Below are 17406 nucleotides of genomic sequence, written 5' to 3'. Positions count from 1 at the left end.
TGTGCCCGTACTTTCCCCCCCGCTGCAGTTTGGGGGGGGGGGGGGGAGGTTAGGTTATTGACATTATTTTATTTATCTTCATTAATGATAGTCTGTCCTTTAGTGGGACGCTATACAACCCATACATTCAATAAACGATGTCATAGTATTTTGAGTTGGCGAACCGGCCAGAAATCTTGAGAAACAGTGTTGAAGGAAAGCATCAATGTTAACGTGGCATTGGAGGATCCTACCTACAGCAAACTAAACACAGTCATTCAGACCCCCGTGCCCTAAAGATGTCCCCAAGTAATCTTGTGAAGCCTTTTCTCCAATGCCACCCTATTCCTTGCTTACAAAAGTCCTCTTGGATAATCCAGTTTTGCTTAGTCTGTGGAGAGGCAGGCGAGTGGGGGCCTTCCTGACCCCCTCAGGCAGACCCTTCATGGGGGCCAGAACAGAGAAGGCCCCTGTCCAGGCCAGCCAGAGGACGGACTGCAGAAGGCCAGTAATTCATACAGCTCCTAATAGTAGCTGACCTCTGGCGTTCAGCTGGAGTTTCTGAATTGGTTTTATGTAACATACATGGCATTGACCTAGGCTAGTGTCCAGGTGACTGTGGCAGTTCAGTTTCAATTTGTTCACTCTCAGCCATTGAACCACAGCAGCCAGGAAGCAGTTGAGGACCTCTGCCCCATCCCTGCCTCCTTTTCCTGCTCCTGTTTGCCCCCCAGTAGCCCCTGTGTGTCCTGGCCTGGGCAGGCCCCTCTGCCCCTTCCCCTCTGCTGGCTGCTTGGGCAGACCTCTTGCCCAGCCCTTCCGGCCTATTGAAGAGCTATTTGCAGTGGTTAAGCCCTTCCCAGTCGCTTTGTCCTGGGCTCCAGTTTACCTGCACCCACTAAACACCCTGGTCCCCAGGGACTGGAGGCCAAGGTCATCAGATCCACGACAGATTTTTAAACAGCTCAATAGAGATGTTTTTCTTTCCTGAAGGACTAAACAAGCATAACATAAAAAGCTTGATACTTAATATAACCCATGGCGTTAATCCAGACCCGCAAACTACAACACGGACACTTCTTCTGATCCACTCAGGTCTCTCTGGACCAGGGTCACTGACATAACACAGTTCTCTTTTGGTTTCGTTCTGCGTTTTGGATATCTTTCCTTCTTCACAGGCAAGTGAATAAGAGTGTCCTTCCACAGTCAAACACGTCAAGACAAAGGAGAAGGAGATGGAAGAGGACAATTTAGAAGGCCTTGGAATTGGCAAGAGATCGAGGAAAGGTCCCCATCCCATCCCAGCAGGGAGTGCTGCTAGATTTTGGGAAAGAGCTGTGCCAGAGATCTTGGCTGAAGACACTGTGAGCACAGATATACGCAGCCAACACTTCCAGCAGTTCTGTTACCATGAAGCTAATGGGCCCCGAGAGGTTTGCAGCCAGCTCCATAGACTTTGCAACCACTGGCTGCAGCCAGAGAGGAACACCAAGAGGCAGATCCTGGACCTGGTGATCCTGGAGCAGTTCCTGGCCATCCTGCCCCAGGACATGCAGTGCTGGGTCAGAGGATGTGGGCCGGAGACCAGTTCCCAGGCGGTGGCCCTGGCCGAAGGTTTCCTCCTGAGTCAGGCAGAGGAGAAGAGGCAGGCAGAGCAGGTGAGGGGTGTTCATTCACTCAGTTAAAGCAGTGACCTTATCCTAAGGCTTCCTGTCAGATATTTCTGCTTCCAACTCGTAGCGACCCTATGAATTAATGTCCTCCAAAATGTCCTGTTGTTAACAGCCTTCCTTGGCTCTTGCAAACTGAGGGCCATAGCTTCCTTGATTGAGTCAATCCATCCCATGTTTGGTCTTCTTCTTTTCCTTCCTGATTTGTATTTTTGGTGGTCCACAGTAGCCATAAAAACTCTCCTTCAGTCCCACAACTAGGAGCCCATTTGGTGTAGTAGTTAAGAGCAGCGGACTCTAAGCTGGAGAACTGCATTTGTTTCCCCACGCCTCGACATGCAGCCACTGGGTGGCCTTGGGTCAGTGGTTGTTCTCTCAAGAGCAGTTTTCTCAGATCTCTCTCAGCCCCATCTACCTCACGGGGTGTCTGTTGTGGGGAGAGGAAGGGAAGGAGATTGTAAGCTGCTCTCAGACTCTGAGTAAAGGGCAGGGTATATATCCAATTCTTCTCCTCCTCATCCTCCTCTTCCCCCCCCCCCACATGTAGTAATGGAACTATGATGGCATGAATTAACTCTATCTTGGTCACCCGTGACACATCCTTACACGGGAGCATTTTTTCTAGCTGCTTCTTGGCTGCCCTTCCCAGCCTCAGTCTCCTGATTTCTTGCTTGCCGTCTCCCGTTTGGTTGACAATGGAGCCAAGGAACAGAAAGTCTTGAGCAATTTCAAATTCCTCATAATTAACCCTAAATGTTTTGAAATTCCAGACTAATTACTTTTGTCTTCATGATGTTCAGCTGTAATCGTGCTTTCGCACTTCCTGCTTTAACCTACATTGGTAGTTCTTTCAAGACTTCACTATTCTCTGCCAGTACGGTGGTGTCAACTGCATATCTCAAACAGTTATTGTTCCTTCTGCCAGCTTTCACTCCTCCTTCGTCTAAACCGAATCCTTTCCTTATGAAACGTTCTGCATATACATTGAAGAGAAGGGGAGATAAAATACATCGTGATCTGACACCTTTGCCAGTTTGGAAACCATTCTGTTTCTCCATCTTCTGTCCTAACAGTGGCCTCTTGCTCAGAGTACAGGTTGCGCATCAGTGCAACCAGTTTTGGCAGACTCATTTCTTTTAAAACCAGCCATAGCTTCTCATGATGCACATAGTCCAAATCTTTGCTGTAATCTATGAAACACAAAATGGTTTTCTTCTAAAATTCTCTCGTGTGCTCCAATAACCGACCTAAATTTGCAATATGATCTCAAGTACCTTGTCCTTTTCTGAATCCAGCTTCAGCACCTGGCATTTCTCATTCCATGTATGGTAAGTCTTTGTTGTAAGATTTTGAGTATCACTTTACTCCCATGAGAAACTAATGCAGTCCAGTAGTTGCTGCAGTCTTTGATGTCTACTTTTCTTGAAGTGTAAAGTGAGTGTTTCCAGACTGTGGGCCATTCTTGTGTTTTCCATTTCTGTTAGCATATTCTTGTTAAGATTTTGAAAGCGTTTTCTGTGCCTTGGAATAGTTCTATTCATATCCCATCTACCCCTGGTGATCTGTTTCTCCCAACTGCTCTCAGTGCAGTTTTCCTTTACTTTCTAAAACTGTTGGTTCTTCAAAAGATTTTTTATCTCCTTAGTATATTTCCTCAGTGTTTTCTTCCCATCTTTTCTTCAATATTTCTATCTCTAGATATTTCCATTCCTCCTCTTACCTGGCTCTTGTTTCAGATGTGGGAACGATCTGTGAAGATGGAAGCGAAGCTCTCTGAGGCAGAAGGAGCTCCGTCAGAGGAAAGTCCAAGGACACAGGCCCAGGAGGATGCCCAAGATGCCCTGTCAAGTGGTAAGGGTGCCTCCTGCCCAGATGGGATTGGGGGACCTAGTCAAGTTGTTGGGCAGAAGGTTCAGGACAGGAGAAAAGGGGAATGCATAGACTACATAGAATGGAGTTCTCAAACAGAGTGCCATAGGATGTTGTGATGGCCGCTTGAAAGGGGAATAGAGAGATTTATGAAGGCCAATTTCATTCTTATTTACATTAATTAAAATATGCTCTCTCCCCTTCCTTCCATTAGAATGTCTCAAGGTGGCTCAGGAAAGGAAAGGAAGAGAAATCTGGGTGCTTCTGTTAGCCATGGTGAACAATGTTCCCTCTAAGCTGTGGAGTCTTGTGAGGAAAAAATCTACTTTGTGAGCTACTGGCATTAAAGTTGTGAGTGAGTGATCTGGCTACTGCATAAATTAGTTTGCTATGGAGCCATCCTTCCTGAGCGAAGACAAAAATGTGTGAGCCGGAAGCTAAAAAACTGTGAGCTAGCTCACACTAACTCAGCTTAGAGGGAACACAGATGGTGAATCAATGGAACGTCCACATTCCCCAGACCTGGATGGCCGAGGGTCGCCCAGTCTCCTCGGATCTCAGAAGCTCAGCAGGGTCAGCCCTGGTTGGTTCTCACACAGGAGACCACCAAAGAAGTCCAGGGTTGCTATGCAGAGGCAGGAAATGGCAGACCAACTCCGAAGGTCTCTCACCTTGAATAACTTCTAGGGTCACTATAAGTCAGCTGTGACTTCACAGCACTTTACAACCCACCCACCCCCCATATTCTGGGACAGCATACCTCCGAAACCCCATTGCAAGGGGCAATAATTTGGGTTCTGTGCCCTTGCCTAAAGGCTTTCCTGGGGCATCTGGCAGGCCACAGTGAGAGGGAGGGTACTGGATCAGGGATGCCAGGCCATGGCCTGAGTGTGGAGCTTGGGTTGGTTGTGGTGTCATTTCCCCCCCCCCACACACACACACTTTTATTTTTATAGACGACAAACATGACACTAACAAACATACATAGATAGATATGGGGTTACCGTTACATCATTAAATTGTCTGTTTAAATACCTCATACAATATTAAGTTATTTCTTTTCTATGTTCCACCTTGTATTTTTGTATAAATCTTTTGCATATAATTAAAAATAGAGGTTTTGTTCCTTCTAAGTTGGTTGTATGTCATGTCTATGTCTTATCTCACTGAATATCTGGATGTGAAGTCTGAGCATCAGCAGGCGTCTTGGAAACCCATTGGTGGTACCCAGAGTTTCCAGAACCTTGGCTGATGCACTAAAAAAAATAATCTGGGTTTTGGGCCAGATGTGATTGCGATGTGTCATGCAACAGGATTTCCGTCCCCTCTTTTTCTCCTGCCAGTCCGGACTCGAGGATGGGTGGGAGGCCCCAGCAGGCAGGAGAATGGCAGGCCTGGGCTTTTGGTCTTTTCCAGCAGGGATGCTGCAGCCTTTGGAGCTCCAGGGTGCACAGGGCACCTTTCAAGTCTCACAGAAGTGTTGGCAGCATTTATGCCGAGGCTCATGGGTACCTGGTGCTTCTCTTCCACCTCTCCGACACCTCACTAAGAGTCATTACAAATATTCTTCTTTTTTAAGTACCCGAAGGTACACATTTATTGTTTTCTTATATTCCTAAACATAAACATAGACAACTACAACAAACAACATATAAACCAAGAGACTTATTACAGTTTATTACTACACCTAATCCATCGCTTCATTATTCTCTAACATTTGGTAATATTCTCTAATTCCATTATTATGTATTACTACATACTCAAATATTACTTTTGCCATATCAGCTTAATCTTTAACTCCATTCACATTATACCTATCATATAGCCTCTTCCAGGTTTTTTTTAAACGTCCATTTCTTCGTACCTCTCATTTCCATAGTTAGTTTGTCTATTTCCGCCACTTCTAAAAGTTTATTAATATATTCTTGTTTAGTTGGTGTTTCTTGATTCTTCCAGTATTTGGCATATAGTATCCTTGCCGCCGTTGACATGTATACAATTAGGTATCTATACGTTTCCTCAACTTCTTTTGGAAAAATATTTAACAATAGCAATTCTGGGGTAAAGGGAATGTTACATCTTACTATTTTTTCCATTATACAATGTACCCATTTCCAAAAAAATTTCAAAATATCACATAACCACCACATATAATAAAATGTGCCTATATTATTTTTACACTTTCAACATTTATCTGAACAATTGCTGCTTTGCTTTGCTAACCTATCTGGAGTAACATACCATCTATAAAACATCTTATACATATTTTCTTTATAAGCAACAGCATTAGTCATGTTAACATTTTTCATCCATATTTGCTCCCAATCTTCTAAATTCACAATATAACAATTCACAATTCTGAATCCATGCAATCATATTTTTCTTAATAATCTCATAAGAACATAAGAGACGGCAATGTTGGATCAGGTCAAAGGCCCATCCAGTCCAACACTCTGTATCACACAGTGGACAGAAATACCAGTGCCATCAGGAGGTCCACCAGTAAGGCCAGGACATTAGAAGCCCTCCCACTGTTCTTTCTTTAAATGTAGACCTCTTATTCTGTTTTCTTTTCTAATAGTTTCATTTAACACTTCTAAAACCATAATGAATAGCAATGGAGATAATGGGCAAACTTGTCTTGTGCCTTTTTGTATTTCAATATAGTTCGTTAGTTCTCCATTTACAATCACTTTTGCCTTTTGCTCTTTGTATATTGAATGGATCATATTAGTAAAGTTTTCTCCCATCTCTAACATCTGAAGCACTTCTGTCATGAAAATCCAGTTAACATTATCAAACGCTTTCTCTGCATCCAGGAATACTACAGCCATCTGTTTTTCACAATGAACTTCATAATACTCTAGTACGTTCATCAAGATTCACAAGTTGTTTTTCATTTGCCTTTTGGGAAGGAATCCCGATTGATCTAAATTTATAATCTCCACCATAGTTTTTTGAGTCTCTGTGCCAATATAGAGGCAAATATTTCATAATCCACATTCAGTAGAGATATCGCTATAATTTTTCATCTGTGTTTTGTTTATGTATCAATGAAATATATGCCTCTTTCCATGAATCCGGTACCTCGCCTTGTTCTCTTGCTGAGTTGCATATATCTTTAAAAGTTAGAGCCAATTGTTCTTCAAAGATAACATAAAATTCAATTGGAAGTCCATCTGGTCCCGGTGATTTGCCTCTATTCTGTCTCTTAATTGCCTCCACCACTTCCATCATTGTGACCTTTTGGTTTAAAATTTTTCTTTGGGTTTCTGTTATTTTTGGTAGTTGGTGGGTTTTCAGGTAATCTTTGACATTTCCTTTATCCACTGCTATTCCTCTATATAGAGTTTTATAATATTCTTCCATTGCTTTTTTAATTTCTTCCTTTCTTCTGTTATTTTTGGTAGTTGGTGGGTTTTCAGGTAATCTTTGACATTTCCTTTATCCACTGCTATTCCTCTATATAGAGTTTTATAATATTCTTCCATTGCTTTTTTAATTTCTTCCTTTCTGTGTATTTCCTTCCCTCCTTTCTTCAAGACTTTGATGAATGTTTTTTCTCTTTGCTAATTAATTTTGTAGGCCAATCATCTTGTAGGCTTGTTTGCGTTTTCAAAATAATTTTGTTTAGCAAAAAACAACTTCTTTGCCAGTTCTTCCTTCAGTAGGCAGTTCATTTGATGTTGTAATATTTTAAGTCTTTTACTCTCTTCTTCTTTGTCCACTTTAAGCATCATTATCTCTTCCTGTTGTTTTATACTTTTCTGCAAATCCTCATATTCTTTTCTCCTTTGCCTGTTGATTTTAGATGCTTCCTTTATTAGCCTGCCTCTTGAAAATGCTTTCATTGCATCCTAGATAACTTTCAGAGATGTTTCTTGCTTTTTATTTTCAATAAAAAAATTGTTTCAGTTCTTCTTTCATTTCAGTCACAAACTTATCATTTCTCAATAACCTTGTATTCATGGTCCATCTAGTTCTATTTCTTGTAATTTGGAATTCCATATACACCGGTTTATGATCCGTGAATGTTCCTGCCTGTATCTCTGCCTCCTTCAGGTCTTTTACTAATAGCGTTGATATCCAAATCATGTCTATTCTAGACCATGTATCATGTCTTGCTGAGTAATAGGTAAATTGTTTAGCAGAGAAGTTTCTTATTCTCCATGCATCCACTAAATTCAATTCTAACAACATTTGGGTCAATGCTTTTGGCATTCCCGTTTTCCTTTTCCTTCTCTTGTCTCCCGTACATTTATCTTTATCTTTATCACTAATTGCATTAAAATCTCCCATAATGCACATATTTTGATAGTCCTGTTCTGCAATAGCTTCATGCAATTTCTTGTAAAATTTCTCCTGTTCTTGATTTGGTGCGTAAATATTTACTATCAGTATTTTCTTGTCCTGATTTTGAATTTCTACTATAATAATTCTACCATCTTCTGACGCAAATACCTTTTCTGGAAATAAATTTTCTTTTACAAATAATGCCACTCCCCTTTTATTTTCTCTCTTATCTGATGCCAGAAAAACTTTTCCCAATTTTTTACTTTGAATCAATCTCTCATCTTTTTCCCGTAGATGCGTTTCTTGTAATCCAATTATATCCAATTTCTGCTTTCCCAACTGATGAAAACTTCTTCGCCTTTTCTGTGGTCCATTTAAGCCATTCACGTTCACTGAAAGTATTTTGATTTCTCCCCTATCCATTTTTCTTATTGCCCTGTTGATATCCTATTTGCTTATGCCATTGACGCGTTCCAGTTGGGGATTCCCGTCCGGGTATTCGTGTTCTTCTATCCTTAGGTCTTACAGCCACCTCCACCCCTTCCGCTTTCTTCCCTCCTTCCTTCTTCTCCTCCTTTTCTCTCTTTTTCCTCTTCCTCTTCTCCTTCTGCCCATCCCAGCTCCTCTCCAAATTTTCTGAGAAAGTCCTCTGCTTTGAAAATTGATGTAATCCAGTACTGGAAATGTAAAAGTTAAACCTTCGGGTGTAAGCCATCTGTATTGAACTTTATTTCTTCTCAGTACTTCTGATAATTTGTTATAATCTCTTCTTTTCTCCCGAACTCTCCAAGGTATTTCCTTCAGAATCCTTATTTCTGTTTCTTGGTATTTCAATGTACTTGTTTTTGCTTCGATCAGTATCCTGTCCCGTATTGTTCTTTTGGAGAATTGAACTTGCACTTCTCTTGGGACTTTCATTCATCTCGCATACGCTGTTCTGCCTATAGACTTGTTCAATTTCTTGTATCAATTCCTTTTCCTCCACTCCCAGAAATTTCGCTATCATCTGTGCCATCTTCTCCAATATATTTTCTCCATCTTCTTCTGGGATATTTTGAAATCTAAGTATATAGCTCGCTCTTTCCATTTGTATTAATTCTCTTTCATATTCTATTTGCTTGATTTCCATCTCTTGCATGTCCTTTTCTACTATTTTGGTCCTCTTCTCAGTCTTCTGGGTGGTTTTTTTAAGTTCTTCAATCTCCTTTGAATGTACTCCCATTTGTCCTTGTATTGCCTGCATGCTGCTAGTAAACTGTTCTGCAAGTTGCATCATCTGTTGAGATTGTTGTGCCATTTGCTGCAAAACCAAGTCCAGTTGGCCTCTCACCCCGGCCATCTCTTCTGAGATCGTAGATTTCATCTCTTTTCTGCACTGGACCTGTCAGTTTATTAACTGTGACCCGACTTCCTGGGGACGCATGTGAGGTTTTTTCTTGTGCTCCCTTGATGGATGCCATTTTATTACCTTCCTCTGAGCTTTAACAGAGTTCGCTGTGACCCTCTCTGCTTTCTTCTTTTGCCAGTTTTAAGTTCTCTTTTTTGTTCTTTAAACAAACCCAATTCTGGTCATTTGTTTACTTTTTCTTGTCAGCCAGATTTTCTTCGGCTTTGCTCCCAGAAAATTCTTATGACTAAATTTATGGCTTCACTCCCAGAAGTTCAGCAATGTTCAACAGTGTTTCAAGGTCACAGCTACTCATAGCAAGTCAAAGCTATTTCTCAGCCACTGCACTCATTTTAAAGCAACTAGATGGGGGGGGGTTAAAAAAGAAAGTCCAGGCACCTCTCAGTTCATGTATAGAAATCAGCCGTTATTCTAGAAAGCAGCTTGCAGGGAGATTCAACACCCAATTGCTTTTATTAACAGTCCCCGTCTTTCAGAATAAACTTTTTCTCCTAACAACAAGCCTAAATATCCATTGACATTTAGATGCCTATACACTCCAACTCCCCCTCTGCAATGTCAGAGCACTGTTGAATTAATGACGTCCTCCCTTTTTGCCAATACTCCAAAGTTACCTCGAGATGGTATTTAACTCCATCAAGGCTAACACACATCATTCCCACAATAACTCCTTACTGTTGGAAAAACTGTAGGGGGAAAGCCACATACATACATAATTGGTGGTCCTGCACAGTGATTCAACATTTCTGGACGCTAATAATCCAACACATCAAAAAACTTACCGGTCACAATTTACCTCTTAGTCCTGAGTTGCTGCTTCTCCACAAATGGCCGTCGGATAAACCACCTGAAAAGACAAGAAGATTAATAAACATATTGATATCAACAGCCAAAATCGTTATCGCCCAAAAGTGGAAAAATCCTAAACCACCAACGATAACACAATGGATACATAAAACATGGGACATTTTTATGCTGGAAAAATATTCGATCTACGACTCGACACATCAGACAGAATGTGAATTTTATAACCCTCTCAGTATTTGGTCCCCAATCTTGGACAATATTGATATCGACAAGTTTGACTGGGAGACTATAGCACATGCGAAATACAAAATAATGCTATTTAACTAAAAAGTCAATTTGACTCTATCATTCTACTAGAAATCTCAAGTTATGTTAATTAGCATTCTTACCAAGTTGCCAAATATTCATACGATTTCTAATGTTATTGTAATTTGTAATTCTCAACCATCTGAACCAAACTGAGTTACATGTTGGACCCTGTTCTATATTAGCTCTGTTATTTAAATGTTATACAATGGTTTTTTTTAATCTAATTTGAAATTGATTGTAACCTTTTGAAAATCAATAAAAATTATAAATTAAAAACATTAGGGAGGAAAATCATCTGCCCGGGGGTCTGTTATTTGCTCAAGTTCTTGTTTGAAATGTAGCAAAGTTCCTTTAACTCACAGTTTTGTGCTTAAGTTCAAAGCGACCATCCGTCTCTTGGCGTTGGCGTTGTCAACAGCTCTGTCCATTTAATGGACGCCACTCCTCAGCCCCCTTCAGAGCGAGCGGTTAGCCTCTCAGCAGGCTGCCATTCCTGCCGGGCCTCCGCTTCAAGCTCCTTGAACCTCTCACCTCTCCCCCGAGGCAAGGCGGTGGTCTCTGAGAGTTCAGAGACCCTTTAATTGCTGAGAAACAGTCAGCTGCTCGGGAGCACTTCTCCCTTGCAGCTGCACACGCCGCGTCGCCCACGCGTCCTCCATCATTACAAATATTCTTGAGTGTAAAGAAGACAAGGTGTCACAACCCTGGGAACAGGAATGCGTGAAGCAGAATTCAAAGAAGCAAATAAAATAGGAACTTGAGGTTAACATATATCCTTCCAATTTTGTCTCCCTTGCAGGCAGTGAAGAGATGTTGTCAACCTGTTGTCTTTTCAGAGGAGTGGAAATGGCTGCTCCACCTTTGGTCCAGGTAGGGGGGGAAGATTGGGGGATACTCAGGTCCACTTTCTCAAGGAGGCTTTTGGTCCTGCTGACCAAGGAGAGACAGGCTCTGAACCCCACTCTCATTACGCATGCCAAACTCTACATCCTGCACCCTCCCAGAATGCCCCCGTGGAGAGTGTAGTCTCTGCCTGGACTGATCTCTGACGAGAGAATCTGCTGTTCCTTTCAGTCTCCCTTTTCCTTTGAGGAGGTGGCCGTGTATTTCGCCGAGGCCGAGTGGGCATTGCTGGCTCCAGGCCAAAGAGCTCTCTACAGGGACGTCATGCTGGAGAACTACAGGAGCGTGGCCTCTCTGGGTAAGGATCTTTCATAGGTGCCAAAGGGGAAAATTGCTGCCCTTGGGATGATGCATGAATCAAACTATTGAATAGCAGTGTGTGGCTGTGAGGACTGCTTGGCTACCTCCCCCCCAACTGGGGGCCTCAAGGAGTTGGGGTGGCAGTGAAAAGGATGGTTCAGCACGGCCAGTGTGGTGGCCCTCACCCAAGCCATTCCTACAGTGGTTCCCTGGATGCCTTCAGGCCTTACTATTAAGTGGAAATGGGTTTGAGTGTTTTATTTGGAGCTGTTCTACCTTGCAACGGTGGCCTGCGGAGTGTAGTCCCACGAGTTAACACCGCCACCCAAGGGCAAGTGGCTTCCACCAGATCACACAGCACCCTCTATTGTGGTGACAGGAGTCAGTCCTCACCCCAAGAGAGCGGTATCGTGTGTTCTTGAAGAGATTCCCACTGAAACTGTCAGCCCAGTAAAGACAGAGTCAGGTTCTCAGTTGAAGCACAGTTTGTTTCAGCCACAACAAGATAGAGAAAGCACTGTAGCCACCTTCCGTCTCCCCAAGAGGGAGGCGACCAACTCCTACCCAAAGGCAAAGTCCCTTCCAGCCCCTTGAGGCAGGAAACCATCTGCCAAAGAAAAGCAGAATCCCGCATAGAAAAGCCAGGAATACCTGTCCACTCAGCGTGCCCTGATGCCGGAGTTTCTCCAAGGCCTGCTAGCACTATCTTCCCTTGTCCCCAGGGAAGAGGGTTGACAGCTATGAGAACACTCTGCTGCTCTTAAGGATCTATTAAACAAGTATAAAGCCAACAGTCATGATGGTCTGACCCACAAATCAAACAGTCATAAGACTTATAAAGAATGCTATTTATGTATTGCAATCTAAAGCACTATCATGTTGTAGTGCTTTAGATTGCAATACATAAATAGCATTCTTTATAAGTCTTATGACTGTTTGATTTGTGGGTCAGACTATCACGACTGTTGGCTTTATACTTGTTTAACTGATTGGGTCGTGTGTGTCCAGAGCCCTTAAGGATCTGACAGACTAACTTCCCCACGTTTAGAGGTCATCACCCTGGTCATGCTGAACACCTGGATAACTGCATGCTTGCTGTGTGGTCACTGCATCCTTCAGGTGTTTTGGGAGGATGGAGCAGGACAGACTCTTCTGGGGTCTTATCTGGACTTTTTGACACTGCGTGTTCTTCTGGGGCGGTCTTCCAGAGGGCCTTACTCTACTGTAAGAAGTTGATGACCTTGAGGCCTGATAATCAGTCTTCTGGCTCTCTCTTGCTGACAATAAAAAATACTTCTTTCTGGAGAGACTGGCTGATTCTGTGCTTCTAGAAAAGGCAGAACTGCCTGGATGATTCCAAAATGGCTGTGCTTTAGACAGTAGAGGGGTTCAGGTAAGGTGCAGAGAACTGTTCAGAAATTGCAAAAAAATGGCTCTGACTTTGAGAAAGGTGCCCCTACACTGCAAGGCTGGTTTTCTCATCTGTCATTACCTGCCCCCTCCAAGAAACGGCACCTTTTCCAAAATCCATGGGGGCCCCCTTTGAACTGTGGGGTTCACATGGATGCTGAGCCCCTGGCCCCCCCCCCCCCCGAGAAAATATGTATTTTGGGGTAGGCTGAAAACCAGCTGCTCCAGGCTATGTTGACAACTGGAAGGAAACTCTCAGTGCAGTTGTAGGACTGGATATCTTGATAACCTCTTATATTTAATAGTCAAGTGCAGAGAATCAGATGTCAAAAAATACGGTAAGTCAAATGATAACAGGGGGAACAATTTTTTGCCACTTTCCCCCTTAAAATACATATGGGGAGTTTGAGGAGAGGAAGGATAGAGAGAATATAAAAACAGCTCTACAGGAGGGTCCAGCAGGGAAAAGGTGTGATCAGTGTCTCAGTTTGGGAGGAAAGATGATCTAATAAAAGAAATGCACACCCATGCCTGAGCAGTGCCAGGCTGCTGCATTGGCTTCTTGCAGTGTTGATGATTGAGACTCTTTCTTTATTCCAGCAGCAGATGTAGAGGAGACAGCTGGGGAATTCCAGGGGTTCTCTTTGGAAAAAGTCAAGAAAGAAGATGCTATAGGACACTTTGGAGACGGAGATGGACCACAGAGGCAGGAGGGAAGCCAAGCAGGTAAGAGGAGGGATAAGTCCATTCCTTGCCGAGGAGGGGGTTTCCATGAAATCCCAGTCCAAGAAGAAGGGTCAATCAAAAAGAGAAGGGACAAAGGCCTCCATCGTAACAGAGAATCTACTCCAGGGAAACGGAAAGTGTTGCCTTGGCAAAACCTTCAGTCAGAGAACGAATGTCATTTTGCAGACACAAATTCCCTTAGGGGAGAAACTGTACAGTTGCCTGCAATGCGGAAAGAGCTTCAGTCAAAAAAGGGCCCTTACTTCATATTAAAAAAAATTACACAGTTGGGGAACCAAGCATCTCTCATACAGGAGGCTTCATGTACTTTTAAAGTGTACATTATTGTAGACTTCAGCATACAGCGGGAAGAAGCCACTGTAATATTTAGATTGCAGATGGAAATTCAGGTGCAGATCAGACCTCCTTGTGTGGGTTCTAACAGGATCTCTTTCTTTATTCCAGCAGGGGATGATCAGAGGAATGAGGAGGATGAGGAACGGCATCCTCTATCACCAGATGAAGTCAAGAATGAAGACTTGAGAGGAAACTTCAGAAAACAAGTTGAACCTAAGAGGCAGAAAAGAAGCCACATCATCCAGAAGAGGGGTAAACCCATTCTTTGCCAAAGGGGGGATTTCCAAGAAGTCATTCCTATGGTGGAGACATACAAGTGTTTGGCGGACGGCATGAACTTTTCAGACCAATCCCAGTATCATGTCCATTTATGGATGCACAGCAGAAAGAAGACCCATCACTGGCTGGAGTCTGGAAAGACAATTCACAGAGCAGAGCTCCTTAGAGATCAAGGGACACAAAGAGGAGAGAAACCTCATAGACGCTCAGACTGTGGCAAGAGATTCTCAGAGCAATCAAACCTTGTTGAATACCAAAGGATTCATGTAGGAGAGAAGCTATTTATTTGCACAGGGAGTGAAATGATGTTCTCTGTGGGAGGAAAACGTAATGTACCTTTTCTAAAGCACAGTATAATGAATGCATATAAATGTTTCTGGTGTGAAAACTACTTCAAATACAAATCACAGCTCCTTGTGCACCAACAAATCCACAGAGGGGAGAAGTCTTTTAAATGCTCAGAGTGTGGGAAGAGATTCAGTTGCACTGGCCATCTTCAAACCCATCTAAGAACCCACACAGGGGAGAAGCCTTTTGAATGCTCACAGTGTGGGAAGAGATTCAGTCAGAGTAGCCATCTGCAAACCCATCTAAGAATCCACACAGGGGAGAAGCCTTTTGAATGCTCACAGTGTGGGAAGAGATTCAGTGACAGTAGCACTCTTCAAACACATCTAAGAACCCACATAGGGGAGAAACCTTTTGAATGCTCAGAGTGTGGGAAGAGATTCAGTGACAGCAGCAATCTTCAAATTCATCTAAGAACCCACACAGGGGAGAAGCCTTTTGAATGCTCAGAGTGTGGGAAGAGATTCAGTCGCAGTGGCAATCTTCAGGAACATCAAAGAACCCACACAGGGGAGAAGCCTTTTGAATGCTCAGAATGTGGGAAGAGATTCAGTTGCACTGGCCATCTTCAAACCCATCTAAGAACCCACACAGGGGAGAAGCCTTTTGAATGCTCAGAATGTGGGAAGAGGTTCAGTCAGAGTGGGGCTCTTCACAGACATCTAAGAACTCACACAGGGGAGAAGCCTTTTCAATGCTCAGAATGTGGGAAGAGGTTTAGTCACAGTAGCAATCTTCAAACCCATCTAAGAATTCACACAGGGGAGAAGCCTTTTGAATGCTCAAAGTGTGGGAAGGGATTCAGAGACAGTAGCACTCTTCAAATACATCTAAGAACCCACACAGGGGAGAAGCCTTTTGAATGCTCAGAGTGTGGGAAGAGATTCAGTGACAGTAGCACTCTTCAAATACATCTAAGAACCCACACAGGGGAAAAGCCTTTTGAATGCTCAGAATGTGGGAAGAGATTCAGTAGAAGTGACACTCTTCAAAATCATCTAAGAATCCACACAGGGGAGAAGCCTTTTGAATGCTCACAGTGTGCGAAAAGATTCAGTCAGAGTAGCCATCTGCTGTTGGATCCCCAAGCATCGAGAATAAATCCACGTTTTAAGAAAAGCAAAATTTATTTCAAAGCGTTGACGACATACTCAAACACGTTCTTTGTTAGAACTGGGGATACACAGTTAGATCAAGCATAATAAAGGAACTTCAAAGAGATACAGGTCCAATGAATAACTTTCCCGCTGGCGGGCTAATGGAACGGTTGCGCGCCCAGTCCATGGGAACCAGGCAGGATATTAGACATAACACAGGTGCAGTAGTCATGGGAAAAGCAATAGCCAAGCATTACAGCATCTTCTCCCCCACACAACCTCCAGCAGTTATCTTTTGCATTCCAACGCAGGAGTAGGATGATAGAAACCAAGCCGGGTGCAACAGGGAAAGAATATGTACACAGAGGTCACAGAAAACAGAATGGCAGCTTGCTGACATCTGCAAACCCATCTAAGAACCCACACAGGGGAAAAGCCTTTTGAATGCTCACGGTGTGGGAAGAGATTCAGTGATAGTAGCTCTCTTCAAACACATCTAAGAACCCACACAGGGGAGAAACCTTTTGAATGCTCACAGTGTGGGAAAAGATTCAGTCAGAGTAGCCATCTGCAAACCCATCTAAGAACCCACACAGGGGAGAAGCCTTTTGAATGCTCAGAGTGTGGGAAGAGATTCAGTCGCAGTGACAATCTTCAAAATCATCTAAGAATCCACACGGGAGAAGCCTTTTGAATGTTCAGACTGTGGGAGGAGATTCAGTCGCAGTGGCTATGTTCAGAAACATCTAAGAACTCACACAGGGGAGAAGCCTGTTGAATGTTCAGAATGAGGGAAGAGATTCAATCACAGTAGCACTCTTCAAGAACATCTTTGAACCTGTAGGGAAAATTGGAGGATCTAGGCCACTACCAGGGATCCCCAAGCCCATTAGTGTTCTTTTCTATGGGTGGTTGGTGTCTGTCTAGGGAACTCAAGCTGTCTTTAACTTTTATATAAATGACTTGGTCAGATGCTTAAATGACCAGGCCTTTTATTGTCCTATACTGCAGAATCGTTAGATGTCTTCGTATATGGAGATGATGCAGATATTCTGTTAAGGACCCCAGTTGGGCTAAGAAGAGCCTTTTTTTGTTAATTTGTAATTTTTATTGTTTTGAACAATGTTTTAAGCATAGGAACCATAATATAATACATCAAATTATATTGCAACAATTATACGTTCCGTGAAGATGAACTATACCTACTCATGAACATGAGTAGACCAATAACCATTAACGATAAACTTGTTATACAGTATGATCATTAAATACATTTTGATTTGTAACCATAGATATATTATAAATAAAACAGTTTTCAATGAAGAAGAATATCATGTCAATTCACTTACATAAACAATAATTTATAAAGATAATAAATTAAATCCATTTATCAAATTGGGACCACTCAGAGGAAATAAATTGCTGTTGCGATAGAAAGTCCAGCACCGGGTACCACTTCCCAACAAATCTCTCCTGCTTTGAATTTTGATGTGTGTCATCTAATTTGCTTGTAACTGCGTCCATCAAATAATGATTCCACAATTTCCGGTACCATACTTCGATCATTGGTTTTTTGGTATCCTTCCAAAAATTGGCTATTGTAGTTTTGGCAGCATCCAGCATCACCTCAATAGTGGTTTTGTGCAGTCTA

The 17406-nt window shown here is 42.7% G+C and overlaps 1 pseudogene; it reads left to right on the top strand.

Annotated features, from left to right (window-relative positions):
• Positions 1-14620: 14620 nt before the first annotated feature.
• On the top strand, positions 14621-16489 carry LOC107118578 (annotated as a pseudogene).
• The last annotated feature ends 917 nt before the right edge of the window (positions 16490-17406 follow it).

Source organism: Gekko japonicus, unplaced genomic scaffold (genome assembly GCF_001447785.1).
Source record: "Gekko japonicus isolate JY-2015 unplaced genomic scaffold, Gekko_japonicus_V1.1 scaffold2885, whole genome shotgun sequence".
Lineage (NCBI taxonomy): Eukaryota > Metazoa > Chordata > Lepidosauria > Squamata > Gekkonidae > Gekko > Gekko japonicus.
The sequence above is the reverse complement of the archived record's forward strand: the minus strand, read 5'-3'. Positions and strand labels throughout refer to the sequence as shown.